The 7,500-nt window shown below is 39.9% G+C and overlaps 1 protein-coding gene and 1 pseudogene across 2 annotated transcripts in view; one reads left to right on the forward strand and one right to left on the reverse strand.

The window, feature by feature from the left end:
• LOC101582025 (probable G-protein coupled receptor 141) overlaps positions 1-7,500 on the reverse strand; it is a 59,064-nt gene that overhangs the window by 38,945 nt on the left and 12,619 nt on the right. The gene's annotated exons all lie outside the window — the stretch shown is intronic.
• The window catches only part of LOC101582417, a 19,730-nt pseudogene continuing 15,882 nt past the window's right edge, over positions 3,653-7,500 (forward strand).

The raw sequence follows: 7,500 nt of genomic DNA on the forward strand, positions 1-7,500 counted from the left end.
GGTTTACAGAACTTAAAATATATATAAATACTAAAATAAATATCACTTTGCTACTTTGCTGATTTTCATTTATAGCTGGGAAGTCTGGAATGTTATTAACCTCGCAATAAGTGAAAGGCCACTGTATAATTAGGAAAACCCAGAATACAGTGGAATACTTATCACCAATTAGACAGTATGTGATATGATGAGAAGTATTTGTTCTCTCTAAGCCTACAGTTTCCTTACACATAAATGTGGATAGGAAGAATAGCCTTGAAAAATAATGACTGTGTAAATCATGGTTCTAAACACCATATTTTACAATGTTTATGTCATGGTTTGTGTCTAGTTGTCCCCCCAAAGCCTCATGCAGTCATGGGGCCGACTTCCAGAGTTTGTGAATAACTCATGATCCACTAGGATTATGAGGTGAGTGCTGCTGGGATTGTGGGTGTGAGTGGTACCCCCAGCCTGGGGCGGACAGCCTGAATGCAACGTAAGGAAGATAGACTTGCTCTCTGTGGCTCTTGTTGCCGCTACTCCTCCCATTTGCTCCTGCTCTCTGCTCTTTGCAACTGTCATGAAAGGTTGCTCTCTTCCATGTGCCACTTGGCCTTTGAACCAGCCAAATATGAACTGAAACTCCAGTAACTGCAAGCTAAATAAACCTTTCCTTCCTTCATTTTAAGTGTCAGGCATTTGTCCCAGCAGTGAGAGAAGAGTAACCAAGACAGTTTAAAATGGCCCTTAAAAAAAGTAAATACTGATTTGTTTAAGGCATAAGGGATTTTCAGAGTTGTGGAGTGCCACTAGTTTCCTCTGCCTGATGCTTATTTATGGACACGGAGTCTGACATTACCTGGCCCCTGAGAAATCCCATACAGTTCTGATAATAGCTCTATGGCTCCACCAGAAAGTCTTTTAATAGAAAAGCAGTAAAGGGAGGAGAAGAGAGTTGCAGGCACATAGGAGGAGGAGAAGAGAAAGAGGAAGAGGCAAAGGAGTGAGAGAGAAGTGGGGAACACACCAGGTGGGTGAATGGTTCCACCCACATTGGAAAGGACGTCGTTTTGTCATCCATGCCCAGCCTCTTTGCAAAAGCTCATGACCAATGACTGAGATTTCTATAAAAAGAAAAAAAATCCTACAAAATTTACAGTCACTTGCTACCAAGAGAAGCAATGGTGTGAAGAACAAAGGGCATGTGCTTTAGTATCAGGCACGTCTTACTTGTTGCTGCAGTCACTTTTATGACCCCCGTCATTAAGCCCCTCTATCTGACTACAGCATTCATCTGAGCCCCTGCCAACTGTGCCCTTTAACTGTGGACTGGAATCTTCTTGTTGTGGCTTGTGTCTTGCTATCCACTCACACAGACAGGTTTTTTCAGAGGTGCTTCTGTGTAGAGCATGTGACGCTGGGATTGATTCACGGAGCAATGCTAGGATCAAAGGCAGAAGGTTAAGGGTATGAGGGCTACCTGCCCTGAGTAGCCTGGATAAGATGTAAGGTATAGAAAGAGCTGTGGTTTTTGTCTCTTGCTTGTTTTGCTATATTCAGCCCACTATGAAATGTTTCTCCGGGCTGGAGAGATGGCTCAGTGGTCTAAAGCACCTACTTAGAACAAGCTTAGCGAAGCATCAGGGACCGCGGTTCAATCCCCCAGCACCACATGCGCCCCCTGGTGGGCTGAACTGGCCACACTCTCTCTCTCTCTCTCTCTCTCTCTCTCTCTCTCTCTCTCTCTCTCTCTCATAATAAAAAAAAAATTAAAAAAAAAAAGAAATGTTTCTCCTCTACAGGTCCTGTCTGCCATGCTATCCCACCTCGGAGCCTGATGATTATGGACTGAAACCTCTACCAACAGAGCTAAATAAGCCTTTCCCTATTTAGCATTGGGAGTCAATTACTTGGTCTCAGCAATGAGAAAAAAAAACATAACTAACCCATGTCTTATGGATCCATTGAGAAAAGAGTTATTAACACAATTGGTATGGATTCTTTTTGCTATTAATTTGTAAATTTTTTTGGTGCTGCTGGAAAAGTTAAAGAAACTTTAAGAAGGAAAAAGATCCTCCTACTTCCTCCTGGTACTTTTAGAAATCTGGAGATTTGAAAAGAATTCTTTTCACTAAGAGATCTTAGTTTGTGGCTAAACATGGATAAATGTTCTGGTGAGCATTTCAAAGTTCCAAGTTTCCTGAAAAGCCCAAGTCCATAGACACTTGGATTTCATGAGTTCATATATCACAAAGCAGCAGTTCTCAGCCTATAATCAGATTTGTACCATCTCGCTTCTTCTTTGGATCCCCTGGAATCCCTGGCCACAGAGCATGACCTTAGATACTCCCAATAGTTTAAGAGGTAACACAATGGTCAGGGTGGTGGAATTGAAGTGAAGCTATTATTTTTCCTTTGTTAACAACACTCAGGCCACAGAGATTCAAGAGAAATGAGACTCAACGTGGGTTTCAGGTTCTTCTAAACCACACTCACTGCACACACAAGCAGCTGCAGTCTTCACTGGTAATTTCCAGAGAGCTTGGCATATCCTGATTTCAAGAGCAGGAGCTCTTTACTGGCTCTGTCCTTCCAGTGCTGCCATAGTCTCTAAGACCCTATGTTAGAGCCCTTCCTGTATGAAACACCTGGGTTGGATTCAATTTCTCCAGACTCTGGGAGGATGCATTAATGCCATGTGCAGCATTGCCTGGTAGCTACTGTCTGTACATGGTTCCCACCTCTGGGAATGGGACCTTGGCATCCACATTTCCAATGGCCATTCAAAGCATTCACCTTCTCAGTCTCCAACTTGAATTCCTAGCCTTAGACTTTGCTCTCTTTTTTCATCACACCTTCATATCATTGTCACTTCAAATCAGTTTATGAAATCTTTTCTCTCAAGATAGCTCAGTGGATTAAATGTTTGCTTAGATAAGTACAGGGGCCAGGGTTTGATTCCTGGCACTGCATGTTGTGCCAGCTCTGCCCCCAGGCATGCTAAACCAGTGGTGGAGTCCTGGCATGGTGTCGCATGCCTGTAATCCAAGCACTAGGGATGCAGAAAACAAGAGAATCACTATGAGCCTGAGCTGCATTGTGAGACTCTGTTAGAAAGACAGAAAGGGAGGAAAGAAGGAAGGGAGGAAGGAAGGAAGGAAGGAAGGAAGGAAGGAAGGAAGGAAGGGAAAGAAGGAAAGAAAGAAGAAAGAAGAAAGAAAGAAAGAAAGAAAGAAAGAAAGAAAGAAAGAAAGAAAGAAAGAAAGAAAGAAAAGAAAGAAATCTTTTTGTTCAGTCTGTTTTCCCAACATAGGAGGCGAGGTCAGGCCAAGCAATTTCCAATGTAAGGAGCCTGGATTTAGGTTCTACCTTCCTGAGGACAATGAATGCAAGTCAGGATTTAGCATCTATGTCACACTCTACAGACTTCTTTTCTCTACCAAGGTTACAGAAATAAAATTATGAACACACACAGAGTGTATTTTTGAAAATGTGTGTATGCAAATTAATTCAAAACCTTTCTTAGTGAGGTGAATTTTTGAGGTATATCTGGGGAGCAAAGTAACATTCCAAATGCAGTTCTCCACTGACATCTGCAGAAGCACCTAAGGATATCAAAATCTGTGGATGTTCATAGCTTTTATAAAATATTATAACATTCTCAAAAAGCATGCACATCGTCCACGTTTTATCATTTCTAGAGAACTTAAATCCCTACAACGATGTAAGTGCTATGTAAATAGCTGTTAGACTGCATAGTTTATGAAATAATGAAAAGAAAATGTCAATACAAAATAAAACTTCAGTACTACTTTTTTCTCAACTGAGTCCAAGAATGCAATAGTTGTAGTTATAAATGGCCAATTTTATTATATTCTTTGGAAAAAATGCCCTTAATACACACAAGAAAAATACCTAATGCTAAAGTTTTAGTGCCTAACCAACCCATCCCCAACTTGTGGATTGCTAATCTGAAATTGATAAAGATTCCTGAAGTTACACATGGAAGCCTTTTATTGTGTACAGAGCTTTTTTTTTTTTTTTTTTGAACCGGGGATTGAGCTCAGGCCCTTGTGCTTGCCAGGGAAGCGCTTATTCCACTGAGCCACCTCCCTAGCCCAAGTGTACAGAGGTTTAACAGAATGTTCCAAGCATAACATATCTTAACTTGCTTAAGATACCAAATATCTAGATAATATCAAAATAATAGGTGACTATACATCTGCTTACTATTTATTCAACATTATAAGAGTGACCATTATTAGCAGGTTTTAAGATTGTCACTGAGAATATAATAACTCAAATAAGGAACTAATAGTACAATGTGGGAAGTGCAGACTTCAATTCACAATAGAAAGTACTTTGAAATGTCAGCGGTCTTTTTCATACTTTTGTTTAACAGTTCTGAGGATCAAACCTAAGGCCTTGGGCCTAGAGAGATAGCTCAGTACAATAAGAGCTTGACGGCAAGCACAAGGTCCGGAGTTCAATCTCCAGTACTGCAAAAAAAGAGAAAAAAGAAAGAAAGAAACTAAGGTCTTGTGCTTGCTGTGGTGCATCAGTAGACAATAAACACCTTATAAAAGTTTATGCTTGAATTAGAAATAAATGCACAATCTTGTAAGAAAAAAGACTGTTATAAATCATAAATCCAGAAAAGAGAGTAAGTAACTGAACACCGACAGCAACGGCTGCCAGGTGGTTATTAGTCAGTGTTGGGAACCTTGAGAGTTCCTGCTAATGGTCCAGCGTGTACAGGAAACAGCAGACCGAGCTAGACCTATAAAAATATAGGTCAGACCACACAAAACCACACAAAACCAGGACCAGGTAAAAGAACTGGAGAAATGCCTGCTACAGACAAAAACATGATATGTGCTTAACTTTTCATGAAAGGGAACTACATTCTCCACAAGCAATTCACAACTGCCATCTAGCCTCTTATATTTTAAAGAAAAGAATCTGCATTATCAGTGAGCCCTAAAAATGGCACGCTGAAAATTTACTTTGACATGGCCCAGGGTACCTGGATATCTGACAGAAGGTACTTGGCAGAAGAAAATGCCAATGCAAATGTGACTAGATAAATAAAAAAACTGAAAGGATGTATTTAAAGTAAATAATATTTTAGGGCTGACGAGATAGCTCAGCAGAGTGAGCACCTGCTTTGGCAAGCTCAGGGACCAGGATTCAATCCCTGAGCCCACAGGCCATGCTGACCCCATCCCCTGGAGTGTGCTGAGCCCCAGCGAGAGAGTCCAGGCGTGGTGGTGCACCCCTGTAATCACAGTGCTGGGGAAGCTGAAAACAAGAGGATCACTACCAGTCTGAGCTGCATAGTGAGACCCTGTACCAAATACAAAAATGGAAATAAATAAATAAATAAATAAATAAAGTTAATAATATTTTAAATAACCAGGCTTTTTGAAAATGTTTAGGGTCTGGAGAGATAGTTTAGTGGCTTAAGAGCCTTCCTACCACATATAAGGTCCTGAGTTTGATCCCTGGTACCAAAACAAAACAAACACACAAACAAAAGTTACTTTGGAAAAATCGCATTTTTGAAAATGAACAATATATCAATAGAACCAGAACCTCAGAGGACACATTAGACAAAGAAAGTACAAATTGGTGGAGTGTACAACAGCAATGGAAAGCCTGCTCAGAAAGAAACCAAGGAAGATAAATAGAAGCAAAAACGCAGTACAACATCCTTAGCTCTCTGGTTTCCTTTATGATTCTCACAACACTCTCACGAAGGAGATGCTGTTGTTTCCTCGTTTTATAAAAAGAGACACAGGCACAGAGAGGTTAAATAGCTCGCTCCAAATCATACAGCTACAGAGAGATGGAGCCACGCTTTCTCCCAGAGGCAGGCTTCAGCTTTGCTTCTGAGCAGCACGGCTATGCTCCTGTCAAGAAAATGAAAATCACAAAAGGGAGGCAGAGGTCAAAGCTAAATTTGCTAGAATAAATGATAGAGGGAAAACGAAGAGAATTTTTTGAGAAACGACGACTGAGTATTTTCCGGTATTGATGAAAAGCATCAATCATCAGATTCAGTAAGGTCCAAGACGCTCCAAGCAGAGTGCATCGAAGCAGATCCTAGCCAGACGCAGCGGAGTGAAACCGCAGAATCTGAAATAAGAAACGCTGCTCATGAAGGCAGCTTGCTAGAAATCCCTACAAACAAAATCCTTGTTGCACAGAAGTGGGTTTTTTATAAGCAATGTGGAAGCCAGGAAACAGTAGGCTATTATCTTAGAGATAATGAGTGAAAATAACCACCCACGTGTGATGGGCGCCCAGCGGGATGGTCCTTCAAGAGCGTGGGCACAGGCCGCTATGCAAACCACAGCCTGAAGGAGACCGTCAGTCTGCCCTTACTGAAGGAATTCACAGACAACGCATCTAAGTGACAAGGAAAGTTATGCAATAAATTCTAAAGGAAGAAAGGTCACTCAAAGAACTGCAAATGTATGGGTAGATCTGTACAGGTTTTTTTAAAAATAAATTAACAACAATAGCATCTAATCTTATTTTATTTTATTTATTTATTTTGGATTTAGAGCAGGGTATACAGGTTCTCACTGCATAAATCGGACTCGTGCTAGGATTACAGGCACGTGCCACCACACCCAATCTCAGTCGCCACCTCAGCGTGCCCCGTGTTCGGGCCAGCACGGCAGGCCTGGGGATCGAACCCTGGCTCCTGAGTCTGCCTAAGGAGGCCCTTTAATCTCCTGAGTTATTTGGCTGACCTTTTGTAACATCTAATTTAAAGGCTAAAATACTGGACAATTACGTCATGTAATTTAGGACGAAGTTTTGTTTTTAACATGACCTAAAATTTCTACGTTGTTTAGAAAGACTATTCAACATCAGAATCTTGAAATTAATATGTAAACTCCTATTTAGTAGAACTCAAGGAATAAAAATAGAGCATGTTTCTTATCTAATAGTGTCTAAAAATGAAGAAACAATAAGATCAGCTAATTCAAAAGAAAAAAAGGAACGAAAGAAAAAAGTAAGAAGCAAAAGAAAAGGAGCAGCAGGAAAAGAAAGGGAGGAAATTAAATGTACAAACATGTACATGAAAAGCAAAAATTAAAAGGTAGAAATGAATACACATTTTATTGATTAAGTAATCTGTGGACCAAATCCTAAGTGTTTTATAAAAAAGTATTTAATTTTGTGTTGAAAATTCAATTAGAAGTTTATTATTTGAAAATACCTTAAACACAAAGGTCTAGGAAGTTCAAAAAGAAAAAAAAAATACATTAGAAATCATACCTGGCAAATACAAACCAAATTTTAAAAAAGACAAAGAAACAAACAAAAGTAATTACACCCTTTTCATTCCTTATTGCTTGTATTTGAATTTTTTCTTTCCTCCTTTTGATGAGGTTAGCTAGGGGCTTATCGATTTTCTTTAATCTTTCAAACAACCAGCTTTTTGTTTCGTTAATTCTTTGAACTGTTTTCTTCATCTCAATTGCATTAATTACTGCTCTAATC

This window comes from Octodon degus, unplaced genomic scaffold (assembly GCF_000260255.1).
Source record: "Octodon degus isolate 3935 unplaced genomic scaffold, OctDeg1.0 scaffold00031, whole genome shotgun sequence".
Taxonomy (NCBI): Eukaryota; Metazoa; Chordata; class Mammalia; order Rodentia; family Octodontidae; genus Octodon; species Octodon degus.